Source organism: Physeter macrocephalus, chromosome 13 (genome assembly GCF_002837175.3).
Source record: "Physeter macrocephalus isolate SW-GA chromosome 13, ASM283717v5, whole genome shotgun sequence".
Lineage (NCBI taxonomy): Eukaryota > Metazoa > Chordata > Mammalia > Artiodactyla > Physeteridae > Physeter > Physeter macrocephalus.
Window position 1 is genome coordinate 21,878,931 of NC_041226.1, and position 17,764 is coordinate 21,896,694.

Genomic DNA, 17,764 nt, shown 5'->3' on the forward strand with positions numbered 1-17,764 from the left:
ACACACACACACACACACACACACATATATAAAGATCACAGGGTACGAAGCCCAGTGGATGGGGAAACCTGGTCCCCAGCACTGTGGAGGAAAGCACGGAGATGAACAAGATCCGTCTCCCCAACCCAACCTGTAACTGACCACTCCAGCCTCAGGAAAGAGGTAAAAGGGAGAAGACAGTGGTGGGCAAGAAAAGAGTAGCATTCTAGCTGAGGTCCTGGAGTATGGGCTTTGGAGTCAGACTGATCTGGGTTTGAATCCAATGCTGTCACTTGCCTTGAGTAATCTCTTTGACCTCCCTAAGCCCGCATTTCCTCAACTATAAAACGATTGTTCTGAAGGTGCAATATCATGATATACATAAAGTGCTTAGCATAGCACCCAGCACCTAATACATACTCCATAAATGGTAACTCTCACTGCTAGTAAGTGGAGTCCCTTAGAGATGTTACCCGATACACAAGATGCGACCAAGATTCTTTTGCCCAACTTGTATGAGTGATCAAACTTCTACTCAAACTGGATGTTGGGGGAAAGAGAGGGATGGGTCAGCAGTAAGAGGACCTGTCTGTTGAGTGACTGAGATTTTGAGCATGGCAGGTCCAAGCTCAGAGGACCAGAGCCATGCTCCAGTTCCAGGTCCTGGTCTAACAGATGAGGCCCAAAGGGGGGTTGCCCAAGGCCACAGCTGATGAGGGGCAGGGTCCACTGCTCTACCTGTGCCACCACACTGCTGGGGGGTAGGGGCGTTGGATAAGGATGCTGCCTGTCTACTAGGACCACACACACTGGGCATCTTCCCAAGGGGTCCCTGTCCTCAGGACCTGGCCAAGGTATAAACCAGCCGGGTAAGAGTGGGGCGTTAAAAAGGCAACGTTCCTCATGTCTCTAATGCTGGCACAAATACATAGTGAGTGACTAGGATGAGGCTCTACGTGAAATCATCCAAGCCAGGAAGCCATAACCCCAGGCTTTCAAATAGCAGGATGGATCAAGTTCTGCTACAAAAGGCTGCATTTTCATCTTGGCCTTGGGCCCAGGATGAAAGCACCATCAGAAACCAGCCTCATGTTTTTAGCAGAAGAACAAGGTCCTTGTGGATAATTTAGAATTGTGGTGTAACAGGAAATATCAGTTTTACTTGCAAGATGCTGTATCTCAATAATTCCTTGGTCCTTTAATGTACGTTTAATCACGAACCGGTGATTAGGAGGGAGCTGTGAGCCGCAGAGCTATCTCCAGGTGGCACCGGGAACTCCAGCCAGGAGAGACTGGCCTGTGGAAGGGACAGGGCCCCGCAGGACGAAACTGGAGAGTGTCCTCTATGGAAGGGAAAGGCCATTGCAGACCACGTTTGGGGAGGGAAGACGGGGTTAGCATGACATCAGGAAGGCCTCACAGAGTCAGAACCGAATCGGATCAATACCAGATTTTACAAAAGACCGGCCAGCCCATCTAGCGATCTGCCCAGCTTTGTAGCCAATGCCACGGTCCCTCAGACCTAATTCCTACGACTTCACCAAGGATGTGCTGGGAAGTCCCAGGCAAGTAGCCACTCAGAACCTCGCGTTCCCTTTCTATAAATTAGAGGTATATTGTGACTTAGGCTAAGCTGGCTACATATCCTGAAATCCACAGACTGTAGTTTTCTGCTGTCACAGGTATGCACACAATAATAACAATAATGATCTGAACTACCACAAAATAGCTACCATTTATTGAAGGCGTGCTATGTCCAGGAACTGGGTTAAATGCTATGCATTTAATTCTCCCTGGGAAAGAGTATATTATCATTCTATCAAAGCGAAGGAAAGGTAAAGAGCTTACTCAATCTTACACAACTGTGTGTGGCGGAGCCGTTTAAAATTAAAATCCCGCGCTTTTAAGCACTTCTTGGTATGTCATCCCTCAGTGTTCTCTTTTCACAACAAACAACTGGCCATAGGACTAATATTGAGTATATTATATTTCATTTAAAAATACTGAGCTAAGATCCTGTCTCATTCACCCTGTGTCTGCATACATCAAACACACACAGATGCCCCAGCTCTTGGGGGCCGATCCTGGGAGGCATGTTCTAGACTTCCCTGGGCTGCCTGGTGGAATGGAGCCCTGTGACCAATGGCAGTGACTTTGTCCCTTCCTCCTGCTTCCTGGAATCACTTCCCAAATAAACCACTGCATCCAAGTTTTTATCTCAGGCTCTACTTTGGGGGAAGCCAAGTTAAAACTACATATGTGTATATGTTTTTGAATTAGCTCACGTTTATGGAGCACTCACTAAGTGCTAAGTGTGATGCTAAGTGATTTACCTGAATTGCCTTTTTAAAAATCCTCAGAACTACGCCGACAACCTATCCCCAAATTACACACGAGGAAGCTGAAGCACAGAGAGATTAAGTAACTGGTCCAAGGATGCATCCAATGAGTGGTAGAGTTTAGCTGGTGCTTTTAATCTTTGTTAAGCTGTCTCTCCCTCTTGGTCACAGAACTGCTTACCTGGAAGCTTCTACAAAGAGCCTAGCCTTCCAATTCAGGCTCGATAAAAATTATGATTTGCATAAAATACTTGAAGGAAATCTTGGCAACAACTTTATTTAAGTGCACAACTCAAAATTATCCTGCAGAAAAGGAAGTTTGTGCTCCATGATCATTTTTTTTTTTTTTGCCATATGCGGGCCTCTCACTGCTGTGGCCTCTCCCGTTGCGGGGCACAGGCTCCGGACGCGCAGGCCCGGCGGCCGTGGCCGTGGGTCACGGGCCCAGCTGCTCCGCGGCATGCGGGATCCTCCCGAACCGGGGCACGAACCCGCGTCCCCTGCATCGGCAGGCGGACTCCCAACCACTGCGCCACCAGGGAAGCCCTCCATGATCATTTTTTAAAATGGGTTACATGGTTGGACAGGAGGACAGAGCATCTGAAACTAGCACTGACCCCCAAATCTGGGACATGTGATCGTCTTGTCAATTCCTCACTTGCTTGTCAATGACAACGGGAACTAGTTGACCATGTCAGAAATGAAAACGTTCTCTAAGTACTGGGATAGCATTAAACAGGCCACTTTTTCTCTGAGAAAAGAAAAAAGAAATCTTTTTATACAAAAGCAAAAATGTCCTTCAGGAGAACGTGGCTCTTACCCTGTCACACCAGTTCTCTGAGAGATCCACAGGCCTTTGAAATTTCCTTTCCCATTAGCAGTCGTACTTTATTACTCAATTTATTTTTTTAAACTAAAATCGAAGAGGAGCGAAATTTTAGTGACCATTTTCTACCTCACTTAACTGAGCCTCTACCTTGATCAGGGGAAGGGCCGACCCTTCCCCTAATGCTCTTTAAACATCTCCTTTTTCCAAAACTGCCGTGGGAAGAACTGAGTTGAGGGAGGTGTCCGGGTGAGAGGTGAGCTTCTGGGAGGAGAGCGGAATGATGTTTGTGAGCTCTGTTCCCAGGGTACAAGCTGGAGCCGCGAGGGGCAGCGTCTATACTGACCTCAGGGGGCGTGAGGAAAACGCTCAGCCGGGTGCTGTGGAGGGGAGGCCACCAAGGTAATCCCCCAGGGTCACCTCATCCCGCAGCTCTGACATCTGGGGAAAGTCACAGAGGCTGCAGAGGGCTCACGGGGGACACGGACACGAAGGAACTAAAGGAATTCTGTGAGGAAAGTGCCTCAGACTTGAGCGATGTGCCATCACCACCATTTCCAGCCCCGCATGACGCCTACTCATCACCACGGCCCTCAGGGTGACGGCCTGAAGGACCACAGCAGGGGCAGGGGGCTGCCACCGCAGGCACCTCTGCCGACCCCAGCCCTGCCCGGCACCCCCCGTAAGCAGGAGGGCTGATCAGCACGTGAAGAAGCTGCCTCGTTGAAAAGACAGTCTCTTCAGCAAGTGGTGCTGGGAAAGCTGGACGGCCTCACGTGCATCCATGAAGTTAGAACACACCCTCACATCATACACGCAAATAAACTCAAAGGGGCCTAAAGGCTTAAATATAAGACACAGCACCGTAAAACTCCTAGAAGAGAACACAGACAAAAAAACTTTCTCCGACATAAATCGTAGCAATATTTTCTTACATGAGTCTCCCAAGGCAAAAGAAATAAAAACAAAAATAAACAAATGGGACCTAATCAAACTTATAAGCCTTTGCACAGCAAAGGAAACCATCAACAAAACGTAAAGACAACCTACAGATTGGGAGAAAATATTTGCAAACAATGTGACTGACAAGGGCTTAATTTCCAAAATATACAAACAGCTCATAGAACTCGATATCAAAAAAAAACAAACAACCCAATCAAAACATAGTCAGAAGACCTAAATAGAAATTTCTCCAATGAAGACACACAGATGGCCAACAGGCACATGAAAAGATGGTCCACATCGCTAGTTATTAGAGAAATGCAAATCAAAACGACAATGAAGTATCACCACATGGGTCAGAATGGCCATCATCAAAAAGTCTACAAATAAGAAATGCTGGAGAGGGTGTGGAGAAAAGGGAACCCTCCTACACTGCTGGTGGGAATGTAAACTGGTGCAGCCACTACGGAAAACAGTATGGAGGGTCCTTAAAAAACTAAAAAATAGAACTACCATATGATCCAGCAATCCCACTCCTGGGTATATATGTGGAAAAGACAAAACCTCTAATTCAAAAAGATACATGCACCCTAATGTTCATGGCAGCACTATTTACAATAGCCACGGCATGGAAGCAACCCAAGTGTCCATCAACAGATGAATAGATAAAGAAGATGTGGTACAGATACACAATGGAATATTACTCAGCCGTAAAAAAGAATGAAATATTGCCATTTATGGCAACATGGATGGACCTAGAGATTATCATATTGAATGAAGTCAGACAGAGAAAGACAAATATTATATGATATTCCTTACATGTGGAATCTAAAAAATAATACAAATGAACTTATTTACAAAACAGAAACAGACTCACAGACATAGAAAACAATCTTATGGTTACCAAAGGGGACAGGGAGGGATAAATTAGGAGTATGGAATTAACAGATACACACTACTATATATAAAATAGATAAACAAGGTCCTACTGTATAGCACAGGGAACTATATTCAATATCTTGTAATAAGCTGTAATGGAAAATAATCTGAAAAAGAATATATATATATATATATTTGTGTGTGTAACTGAATCATTTTGTCTACACCTAAAGCTAACGCAATATTGTAAATCAACTACAGTTCAATTAAAACAAATAAATAACAAAAGACAAAAAAATAGAAGCTGCCTCATGAAGCCCAAGTGATACATCTGTTTATGGTAATTAAATAAATGCCAGTTGGACCCTTCTCAGCGTGCTCGCTGAAGTCGGTGCCAGACACCTGAGGCTCTCCAAGAACCCAAGAGAAATGAGAGCGGAAAGGCAGGGCTCCCAGGCACTCACCACGGCTCCATGAAAACGCTCGGCCGAGGAGGCTTCCTTAGAACCAAGAGGCTGGAGCCCTTATCTGCGGTCTGGCTCCGTTCCCATGGGGTCTTGGGCAAGTCATTTAACCTTGGCTTCTCCATCTGTCAGGTGAGAGGTGACACTTGCTCTGTGCCCCCCTCCTGGGTGACCTTGGTGTGCAGAGGACCGCTCTGCACTGCTGACCTCATCCACACGTGGTCTCTTTTCAAAGGGGTTTGAGACGATTGAAGCCCAATGGTAGCGTGAACAGGTGAATAAAATGGAAGAAAAATGGAGGACGCGAGTAGTTAATTGTAAAGCTTAACCCATTTATCGTGACAGAAATTTAGAAGAAAAGTGAAATTCTACAGATGTATTTTAAACATCTCTCAGTGCACTGGAAAGATCATGGCCTTTGGACTCAGATGTGGTTTCAAATTTCGTTCCAATATTCATAGCTGTGTGACCCTTGGCAAGTGACAACCCCTCTGAGCTTCATTTTTCTTGTCTATAATAAGACAAACGCTGTGAAGCTGGTGGAGGATTAAATGTGACAAATACATGCAAAAGCACCTAGATCAGTGCTCAGCACGCGGTAGTGCCCTCGCGGACGTTGATTTCTTTTTGCCTGCCTTCCTTCCTTCCTCTTTTCATTTTTTTTTCCACGGTAAATAAGGAAGTCTCCGGGAAACACTTCTGGCATTATTTGAATGGTGGGTTAGACGAAACTCTCTGAGAATGAGAAAGTTTGAAATTACGAAAGGAAGAGAGCCTTGTCGTGCAGGGAGGGGAGAAATCTTCAAGATGAGAAATGACTCAGTTAACTTATCCAAAGTCACCAGATGAGTCTTTTACATTCTCTACTTCGCATTGTTGTTATCTGGGTGTAGAATTAATACAATAAGTTCTCTCTACACCTGAGATCTCCCAAGGGTATCTGGGAGTAGAACAGGGAACCCTGGGAGGATGTTTTTTCCACATGAAGCTGGGAAGACCAGGGGCAGGGTCACTGTTAGGGAGGGCAAGGGGTGCAACTCCAGACAGACGTGAAACTTTGCAACATCAGGACGCCTGGGCGGTCTAGGGGGCGCTAGAACCTGCCAGTCCCCTGTTCCTGGAGCTGGCACTGGACGGCCGACGTCTGCACATTTTCTACTAACCAATTAGAAAGTAAAGATGATAAATGCAGCTCCTTCTTTGCACTCTGAGGTCACGCGGGTGTGTCCAGGCAGGCAAAGAGACAACCAGCAAAGTTCCAGGCAGCTGGCTGGTATCAGGGATGCACGCACAGCAGCAGGAAGCAGCCCATGCGGCCTCCTCTGTGTAGCCTGTCCTGATAACCCCTCTCCCCGGGGAGAATCAAACCTGCCTTGTCCGCCTCAGTGATCCCTGAATTGATGTTCATCACAGCCCTCAGACTCTTCCACTCTATGCAACCATTTGCACATCTGTGTCCCTGTCACACACGGTGAGACACCCCCCCCCACAAGGCTCTGTATCCCCAGGCCTAGCGTAAATGAATATCGCACACTAGGTGCTTGGTGAATGCGGGTCTAATTAATAAATGGAAGGCTCAGGACTGTAAGAACATGGTAAGGAAGCGGGAGAACTGAACGGGTAAGCAAGACAGAGGCTCAAGAGCAGGGAAAGAGACAGAGCCTGTCTCCTGAAGCCTACGCTAAGCTGGAAACTTCTGAGGAGGACAGTCGGGTTACAAGGCCAGAGCTAGACGAGCAGTGAAATTTGGCCAAAGCCCCGCAGGTCCCTCCTGCTTGAGGACAGTGTTGGGTTTCTGAGCCTGGACTGGGTCTGGGCTCACAGTTGGGGTCAGTGATACAATCAAGTGTAGTGTGATGCTGGGGGAGGGACTCTGGAGCCATGCTGCCTGGGTTCAACCACTGCCTCCGCAGCTATAAGCTGTGCAACGTTGGACTTGCAACCTAGCTTTCTTCTGCCTCAGTTTTCCCATCTGTAAAATGGGAATCGTAACAGTAGTACTTGCATCCTAGGATTGTTGTAAGGGCTGTTGTTGTCATTACCAGATGCAAGGAGGGCGCACTTAGTCCACAGGTCCTGACAGTGATGCAGTGTAAGAGGAAAGAGGAATCTAGTGGGTTCTGACTTCTATCCACTCTATTACAGCTGCTCTAACTTAAACTGGGTAGTTGATCATCTGCAGGTCAGTTCTCTCTCTACATGCTGCTGAGAAATGTTTTAAGGTCCACTTTGGGAGAGTCTGGGAGTCACTACCATGATGGTGCCACGGGTACTTTTAAAAGAACATGGGTTTGGGCTTGGTTTGCTGGTGTATTCAAATGAACCAGTGGGCCTTGTGGTTTAGGCTTTCTGTCTTTATATTCTACCTAAAAGGGACAAAAGAACATTAAAAAGCTTCTTTAGATGTTAAAGTTCCTTTTTGTTTTTAAAGACACATGTACTATGAGCCAGGCACGCTGTTCTAATTACAAATATTAACTCACTTAATCCTCAAAATAACCCTGTGAAATAGGTCAATAACTATCACTAGTATACAGATGAAGAAAGAGGCAGAGAGAGGATAAGCACTGTGTCCGCAGCCACACAGCAGTGAGAGGTGGAGCCAGGAGCGTGAACTCAGGAGCCTGGCCCCAGAGCTGCTCCGATGTCTCCTGTTACACCTGTTATGCCAGAAGATCTAAGTTTGGGTAAATTCCCAGGAAGGTAAGCGGGCCTCTCCCAGCCCAGGGTGGGTTGAGCTGCCTGATGGTCCTAGGGTAGCTCTGTCTTTCCTGCTGGAAGGAAAGGAGAACCCCACAGACCACATCAGACTCCCTGGGTTGACTCCAAGTGGCCCAGCTTTGGAAGGGAAGTTCTGTGGCCCCCCCAGAAAAGGAGCTGAGAACCCAGGCAGACAACCCCCATGAGGTCAAGGGCACTGCCTACCAGCTATGGGGCCTGAGCTCCCAGGGAGCGCAGCCCTGTAACCTGAGACCTTAGAGGTAGATCGCTTCTTCCCCTTGGTTTACTATTACCTCTCAGACAGAGGACTGTGGGCCTGGGGGACTTCCTCCCTCTTCTCAGCAAGTGGAGGGAGCCCCAGGGAGCCCCACGGATGCTGGTAAACAGGTGTATGTGACTGCCAGGCCTTCACAAGTGGACAGCCTTTCCTTTCCCCTGATAGAGGTAAATGTTGATAACTCAGTGATGATGATAAAAATTGTAAAGGGCCAAGCACAGCATGTTTAGTTACAAAAGCCAGGAAATAACTGCTGCAGCCTTGCTGCTAAGAAAACCAGTTGTTGAGTCCAGGATAATTCTAGCAAGAAATTGGCACCCAGGGATTAATTGTTTAGAATGTAATGACCGCTACAACCCAAATTAATGAGAACAGGAGGCAGCTTCCAATTTGAATCTCAGGAATGAAACAGACCTTGCCAGGCTGGCTGAGACAGAAAAAGAGAATGGAGGACTTTTTTTTTTTTTAACCTCACTACGGATTGGGCGAAAAATCAGAAAGCATTTTGCAAGAACAGCTTCTGAGAAGACTAGCCAGAATTCTGTGAGGACGCCTCAGGAAAACTCTTGATTGATTAGTGAAAGCCTGGCTGAGCTCGTCCTAGAATCCCTGAGCAGGTCTGGGGGCAGCAAGGCAGGGGTGAATCATCACCGCGCTGGGGGAGAGGGAACGGGTGCCAGGCATGGAGACAGACCCGCCCCTGACACTTCAGCTTGACCTTCAGCAGATCACCTCTCCTTTCTCAATCTGCCCCTTCCTGCAAATCTGGGATGATAGCAGTACTTACCCTGCCAACCTCAATGTCTTATTGTGAGGATCAAACAAGAAAATACCTGGCAAAGTGCTTTGTGATCTTTAAATCACAATGTGGGTGAAGAGTATTATTTGGATAAATTACCCCCTCCCACATCCTTTTGTTTGCTTAGCCCTTGTTGTTCTAAAAAGGACTCAAGGCAACCTGCCTATTTTTTCCTCATTTCTTGCAGAGTTATAAGCACTCTAGAAAAATTGTCATGGCGAGCAGTGTTCAGCACCAGAAAAGACCCAGGATGGTTTGCTGGGTCCACTGGACAGGAGTCTGAGGGTCCCGGTGGGAGCAGAACCCTTAGCAGGTCTTCAGAGCATTGAACATGATGGGGAAAGGAAGATGGGGTAGCCCATTTGTTCATGTGTCTACTTACTGAGCTCCTGCTATGAGCATATATTTATTGAGGACCTGCTATGAGGATTGGCTCTATCATGGAGAGAGTAAAAGGACCCTCAAAAGATACCTACTTAACAAATACCCATGGGAGAGGTCCCCAATTCTTCACCAGTTTCCCAGTTCTTATCCATTTCCCTCCCGTCTCCATCCGTCTTCCTAGCTGACATTGGTAATAGAGATGCTGAGTAAGATTCCCCTGAGTTCTTTCAAGTAACTGGAGGGCGTGCTCGTCTCAAGGGAGGAATCCCAGGATTGCCTGCCAGACTTGAGTGGTCAGAGTGGGTAATGAGAGAGGATGCAGACTTGGTGCTCCTAGAGTCAATGGCAAATCACAAGTGTTGTCAGAGGATGTGGTGAAACTGGAAACCTTGTGCACTACTGATGAGCCTATGAAACGGAGCAGCTGCTGTAAGTAACAGTATGCAGTTCCTCAGAAACTTTAGCATAGAATTACCATCTGACCCGCCAATTCCACTCCTGGGTATATACCACAAAAACTGGAAATGGGCTCAAACAGGTATTTGTACACCCATGTTCACAGACGCGTTAGTCACGACAGCCAAAGGGTGGAAACAACCCGTGTCCATCAACAGATGAGTGGATAAGCAAAACCCATACGGTATATATCCATATAATGGAATATCGTTCAGCCATAAAAAGAAATGAAATTCTGACATACGCTACAACATGGATGAACCTTGAAACTATGACGCTAAGTGCAATAAGCCAGTCACAAAAACACAAAAACTGTATGACTGCATTTATATGAAATATTTCAACTAGGCAAGTTCATAGAGACAAAAAGTAGATTCGAGGGTACCAGGGGCTGAGGGAAAGTGGAACGAGGGAGTTTTTGCTTAATGGTCATAGATTCTGTTTGGGGTGATTTTTTAAAGTTCTGGAAAGAGATAATGGTGGTGGCTGTACAACACTGTGAATGTAACTAATGTCACTGAATTGCACACTTAAAACTACTAAACATGGCGAATTTTGTGTTATATATTTTTTACCACACCAGAAGTATACTTTGTTCAAAAAAAAAGGTCGGGCTTCCCTGGTGGCGCAATGGTTGAGGGTCCGCCTGCCGATGCAGGGGACGCGGGTTCGCGCCCCGGTCCGGGAGGATCCCACATGCCGCGGAGCGGCTGGGCCCGTGAGCCACGGCCGCTGAGCCTGCGCGTCCGGAGCCTGTGCCCCTCAACGGGAGAGGCTACAACAGGGAGAGGCCCGCGTACCGGGAAAAAAAAAAAAAAAAAAGGTCAAGTCCTTGAACTTGCTGGTCATAGAGGGGCCCTGGCTCAGCCTTCCTGTCCATCTTGCTCTCTCCCATCCCTGGGCCTTTGGAATGCTCCTCCACCCGCCCAAAGCAAGCCTTTTCAGACCGCCCAGGCTAGGTCAGGTTCCTTGGTTATATGCTCTCAAAGCCCATACTCTTTCTCTTCAAAGTACGACCTCCAGTGATGGGATATTCCAATGATGCCTGACTCCCCCTGGCTCTCCCAGGGACAGTGTCTGTCTAAATCTCTCCATTTTAGTGCCATTGCCCATAGCAGGCCCTCAGTAAATAAATATATGCTGGATGAAGAAACACATGAAAGACGGAGCTACTCCATCTTCTTCTTCCTACCTCCTCCATCACCTCTATCCCATGATTCATCACCCACAGGACTTAGGTCTGTCTGAAATAATTTGAAGTATCTATTTCTTTATGTATCTGTGGTGTCCCTGCCTTCTCATTAGAATGTGAACCCCTTCAGAGTAGGGCCCTTTTCTGCCTTGTCCACTGCACTACCCCCAATACAGAATAGTGCCTGCCATATTGTAGGGCTCAATAGATATCCATTCGATCAATGAATCAGCAGACCTTCATTAGCTCCTGCCTGGATTATCTTCTTCTCGATTTCATGGTCTCCATACCAACGCCAGAGTCATATGGCTACAGATGTTGATTTGCCTGTGTCCCACTTCTGCTTTAAGCCTTTAGTGCTCCCCCAGGGTCCAGAGGTATGGTCCCTGTTCCTGTTAGAGCATACACTGGCCTCTCCTGACACACCCCATGTCACCGCTCAAACCTTCCCAGGCTGGAGGGCTCCAAGCTCACTACACAGACCGCTCTTAACTCAAGCTCTTCCCTCTCCCCAGAATACCCTTCCCTGCTTCTTCGTCTGGTTAGTACTTTCCCACCCATCAAGACTGCTCAGATGCCATCTCCTTGCAGGATGCCTTCCCCAAACCTCTATCATGATCTAGAATTGTTAACCGCTGGGCTCCCCGACTAGACTTGAGGCAGGAGAGCTGGGAGCAAGTTCCGTTCGTGCCGGGACAGGGCTCACTGCCCGGCATACGGCAAGCCCTCAGTGAAGAGGGGCTTCACCAAACCCAACTGTTCAGAGTGAACTTGAGAAGGACAAGAATGGTCTCTTGATTGAGACCAATGATCGCAACTCTGTAGAACCACCCTTGGACCAGACAAAAGGGCATTTTAAGCCCCGAGCTCTGCAGGTCCCACCTGGCCCTCCTCATGCTGTGCCCCAAGCCTGTGGGGTGAGGAATCTGCAGCCGCAAGTGAATGTTCCTACCTGGAGCTCGCACCTTCCCTCCCAGGCCTCTCTCTGGGTATCCAGAGCTCATCTTTTGCAGATCTGTCCTTCCGAAGGTGCCCCATGCCACCAGCGTGCTGGGCGGCTGATTAAGGAACGTTAAGGCTTCCTTTTTGTGGAGACCGTGGACAGAACTTAGATGTACAGGCTGGGGTGGCCACATCCATATGTCGGGTATGGCGTGGAGCCAGAAATAGGAAGAGAAGCAGGGCAGGCTGCCCAGTCTAGAACCACAGCTGACTCTCTACCACCATGTTTCAGAATTCTGAGAAGTCTGAGCAGTCTGAATTCTAACGTGTTATGAAGATGTTTACTTATCAAGATGGAAAAAAAAAAAGTACTTTATCAATCTATTGGCTTAGCTGTAACTCTGAAACATCTCGACAAGTGGTCTGTGGGCCTCTATGTTACCCCTGCCTGGGGTCTCCCTAACGTTAAGGGCAGCCCTGACCTCACCACCAGCATGGAGTGTGGGGCTCGTGTCTCGAACACAGAAGCCTCCAGAAATACAAGGTAGTTTTTTACTCTAAATCGAGATTTTTACATATAACTGAACACGTGATATAGATAGGATTTATTAGCAGGGCTGAGAGACAGAAGCACCTCTCGGTCTTCTCTGAGGAAAAAGATGCAGGAAGGGAAACCAGCAAGATTGTTTTATCTCAGACTAATTGATGTCAGAAGAGGAATTACTGGGGGGGGTGGGGGGGAGACGGAGAGAAGCTTCCAGAATGCTGGATGTGTTCCACATCTTGATCACCAGAGTGGCGGTTACTGGGTCATGCACATGTTAAAATTCACCAAGCTGCACACTTGAGATTAATGCACTTTACACACGAGCAGTTTTGGGAGTCAGTCAGCTTGGGCTGGCCAGCTCCATGCCCTCAAGCAAGTCACTTATCCTCTTAAACCTCAATTTACTCACCGTGGAGTGGGTAAGGTCAACTCCCTGCCTCAGGGTACTGCAGGAGAGGGAGGACATGCGAGTGCTTCATCACTGGTGGTTATCACATTATATCAGCGACATTAACTACTTGTGCACTAGCTATGTAAGCTGGTGCTTAAAATGCTTGAAACTTTGAAAGGTATGGATTTGTTTACGGTAGAGTTTTTCTAAATGCAACAAAATGAGTTAGCTCTGTCCAAAACTCTCCTCTGCCTAACAAGTCTGTCAATACCACTCATTTTCACTGATTTCTTGGAAACCACACTTGGGTCTAGGTGTCAACTTTTCTGCGTGGTAAGCAGGTTTCCCCTTGGCCATCAGGCATTATGATGTGACTGGAATTCAATCCTAAGGGAAACCAGAGCCCACTGTGGAAACTGGCGTATTGAAAAAGACCTTTATTACTCTTGCACTGGACTTCACCTTGGGCCCCCAAAAGAGGCCTGGTCCCGGTTGCATGGATTCCTTATGGTAATGTCTCAGCTCTAATCTAATTCCACATGTAAGCTCCGAGAATGTGGAGAGATTTTTCTGACTATTTTGTATTAGGTAAGCCAAGCCAGGATAGCAAGTTTTGAGTCTCACAAAATATTGACTATGCCTTCTTTGTTATACTGCTGTTAAATTATGCTGTTCTCTAAATCCAACTTCCAAAGGAGAAGTGGGCTTCTCCTAGAGTCCTAGAAACTTCGAGAGCAGCATCCGTACATCATCAAACCTTGACCTGGTGCCCGCCAAGGACAAAGGACCATCACAGGTACCATGGGAAGAAATAAAGAGGATCTCGGCTCTCAAAGAGCTTAACTGGCAGTCAACCCCCTAAATGAAGTATCAGGAATGTGAACTTCAACCATGGAAATGGGCGTGGGTGCAACTAACTGCGGTACGCGTCAGGCCAGGAGCAATACTCAAGAGAAGGGTGGGAGAAGGAACCAGAACAGGGCACTCACATAGGCAAGGCACAGTGTGGCTTTTTTGCTTATGTCTCATTTGGTCTCCCCAACAAAACCGGGCCAAGCAGCTAGGATTATTCTCATTTCACAGATGAGGAAACTGAGGCTCAGAGAAGCTAAGACACAGCCCAAAGTCAAAGTCTGTAACAGAGGCAGGACTGGCTACATTTGTGAGGCACAGCACAAAGTGAAAATCTAGGACCGTATGTTAAAAAATTAAGAATTTCACAGCAGTGACAGTAATGCATTAAAATCAAGCAAGGGACCATTCCAAGTGCAGGGCCCTGTGCACCTGCACAGTTTTGATGCCCAGGAAGCCAGCCTTGAATGGAGGAGCTACAAAGAACTGTGGAAGGAAAAAGGGATTAATCTTGGTTGGAAAGATTGATAAAATGAAAAGCTTTATTGATAGGGTGGCAATGAGCTGGAAGGGGAATGTCACTTTGGTTTCATACAGTCAGACCCAAGACCACCCTGGTGGTGCTTTTTAACCTGAGCAAGATGTAGCCAGGAGCTTAGGTATCTCCTGAAGCCTGTGAGACTAGAGAGTCTGTCCCAGGAGCAAGCTGCCAGTGCTTGGTTTAATTCTTTGCTGTCTGCAACTTTCCCAATCCCTCTGAGAACCCTGTGACCTTCTGGACCAGCTCCAGGCCTAGACTGGACATGTCTGTCTAGTTCCCTATCAGTTAAGAATAAGTCGAAAATAACAGAATAATTAAGCATCAGTGGCTTGAACAAATATAGGCCTATTTTTCTCACAAAACGAAGTCCAAGAGTAGATAGTTTCTAGCATTAGTTCAGGTTCTCAAAATGTCAGTACTGGCGTCTCTGTGATTCTCCTGCCCTTTTTGTCAGGGTATTACCTCAGGGTTGCAATATGCTTACTGTAGCTCCAGCCATCTTGACTGCATTCAAGATAAACAGAAGAGGAAAGGGTGACACTACACACAATAGGGAAAGCAAAAGCTTTCTCAGGATCCCCACCTCCAAATGGTGGCCCTTAAATTTCATTGACTAGAGCTGGGTCACAGGCACCCAGAACTGCCAAGAAGGGCGGAGAATCAAAGAACAGTGACTGGCTCAGCACTGGAACTGGCCACTAAGCTACCATGAAGTACTATTAGCCATGAAAAAAAAGAGAACTGGTGTTGAGTAGGTCTTCAGCCTGTTGGTTACTCTATGGACAAATCTAGTGCCTGGTGTTCATCCTAGTCCACCTGTATGTCTCCCAGAAACAGTCCTAGGGAATCTTGGGGTCATGGTTGGCCTGGCTATCAATCTGGGGGTGCCTGTTATCCCAGGACTCTGGGCAGCTAGGCAGTCTTCGAAGCGATGACCTGCGGTCCCACGGCACCTCACCTCTTCCCTTTAGGGCACTTACAACTCACACAGAGGACTTAGGTCTTTCCAAGGATGCCCTTTCTCTCCTGTGGGACTACAAACTCCTAGAGGGAATATCCATGTTCAATTTGAAGAAATGTATTTAAGGATGTCAGTTGTTAGGAACTGAGATTTTGCTGCAATCCATTAATGCATAATAAAGGCTGCAGCACAGACACGAGGAGCGTGATAAGAGAAAGCATAGAGTTCCTGTAATAACACAACTTGGAGAGCGAAGGAGGGCTTGCAGAGAAGGCTGTTGACTGATCCATCCATCCATCCATCCATTTAAATGTTTATTTAACATTATGTGCCAAGCACTGTCCTAGGCTCTGGGGATATGTTAATGAATAAGATAAACAGGTCCCTAATCTCATGGGGCTGATCTCAATCTAGTCCAGGGAGGAAGAAAAATAAAGCTCAAGTAAATAAACAAATATATAAGGTAACGTTACACGCTTTACAGAGAATTACAAGCTTCTAGGAATTGGATCATCCAGGAAAGCCTTCTCGAAACAAATTGCATATGACTTCAAATCTGAATGAAGAGAACGTTTCCAGAACCAGTCCTGCAAGGCTTGGGGGAAAACACCTTTCGGGCAGAGGCTAAACAGAGGAGAAAACAAGAAACAAAGCTTCAGGGCTGGGGTGTTGGGAGCCAGAGGGAGGCAGGCAGGGACCTCTGAGTGCTGAGGGTCCTGGGCTTTGTCGGCGAGTGGGGGGAGCCTCCGGATGAGAGCTGGGTCTTAGAGGGTGAGTCCAGGTAGTGAGGAGGGAGCAGGGGGAAGGGTCATCCTATGGACAAAGCAGGATAAGGACAAAGCCCAGAGGCTGTGTGTGGCTGGGCAAGTGTGACGTGGGCGAAAGGGAAAGTCCTCCGAGACACAAGGGGCCACTGACAAGTGTCCCTGTCCTAGACCCCTGAAAACTGCCTGGGGGAGAGTGAGTGCGGAGAGGTGTCTTAAACTCAGGGCGCAGAATAGGTCAGTGGGAGACCCTCTAGAGGCGTCGAAATATCCAGAAAAGAAACAACAAGGACACACACCTTGGAGGGGGCTGAGTGGTGGGAAACACAGTCGATCTGGAAGACGAGGAGCAAGTAGAAAACATGACGGGGCTTTCACCTTTGGACGCTCCGCAGGGCCCACCTGGTACTCTACCAAGCGTGCCCTGACAGCAGTGGAATGAATGAACAGATGATGCGAGGCTCAGAAGCTCCAGAGAGCAGCGAGAGGGAAATGGGTCGCAGCAACAGAAAGGGCTGCCTCCTAAGTCACTTTCTGTTTACCAAGATGTTTCATAAAAGACACTGACGTTTTTGTTTTCCCCTACCGTTACCTCCGGCAGGAAAGCAAGCTGGGAGAAGTGGTCATCTGGATCACTGATATACAAAGGTGCGAAAAGGTCACTTGAGGTTTACCGCTGAGCACATCACCCCAACTTGGCTGGGGGCAGGGCTCCCGGCTTTGGTGAAATCGGTTTCCCCTCCTGTGTTTTATGGTGAGAGCAGCATGGTGAGAGGCTCTGGCGAGGAGGCTGCAATCCCTTCCCTGCCTTTTCTCCATCATCTTCCTTCCCATTTATTAATGTGATGTTCCCAGAGTCGAGATAATGATTTAAAAGCTCTAATTTTGTTACATTCTGAAGCCTGTCTGCCATCAAGGCTGATGGTAATGAGATTGGGGAAGGAGCTGAGCTCTTAGCTGGGGTCAATTCATCTCTGGGAGAAAGTGCTACCATCAAAACGCCCAGGAATTATTAGCACTTAGAGGACGGCTGAAGAGACCTATTAATGCGAGCTGCCTGGGGAGTCCTGAAGTGTGAGGTGTAATTATATTTCTTATTTATTTCCTCCGGCTTCATATTTAAGGGTGAAGAAAAGATGGGTAGAAAAGATCTAGCGAAAATCACTAAATACTTAGCGCTGTCCCAGCGCCTCGCCCAGGTGCCACGTTCTGGCACTCCTAGATGTGAGCACATCAGCACACGCTAGGTCTCGCATCCACTTCTCAGCCCAGCCCTGCAGACAGGAGAGGACGGCCTGTTTTCCATTTTCGTTTTTTTAAAATGAGGAATCGGGGCTTCCCTGGTGGCGCAGTGGTTGCGCGTCCGCCTGCCGATGCAGGGGAACCGGGTTCGCGCCCCGGTCCGGGAGGATCCCACGTGCCGCGGAGCGGCTGGGCCCGTGAGCCACGGCCGCTGCGCCTGCGCGTCCGGAGCCTGTGCTCCGCAACGGGAGAGGCCGCAACAGAGG

General features: G+C 47.7%; 1 protein-coding gene across 1 annotated transcript in view; it reads left to right on the forward strand.

Annotated features, from left to right (window-relative positions):
• Positions 1-17,764, forward strand: part of SIAH3 (siah E3 ubiquitin protein ligase family member 3) — a 77,203-nt gene that overhangs the window by 10,501 nt on the left and 48,938 nt on the right. The window lies entirely within an intron of this gene.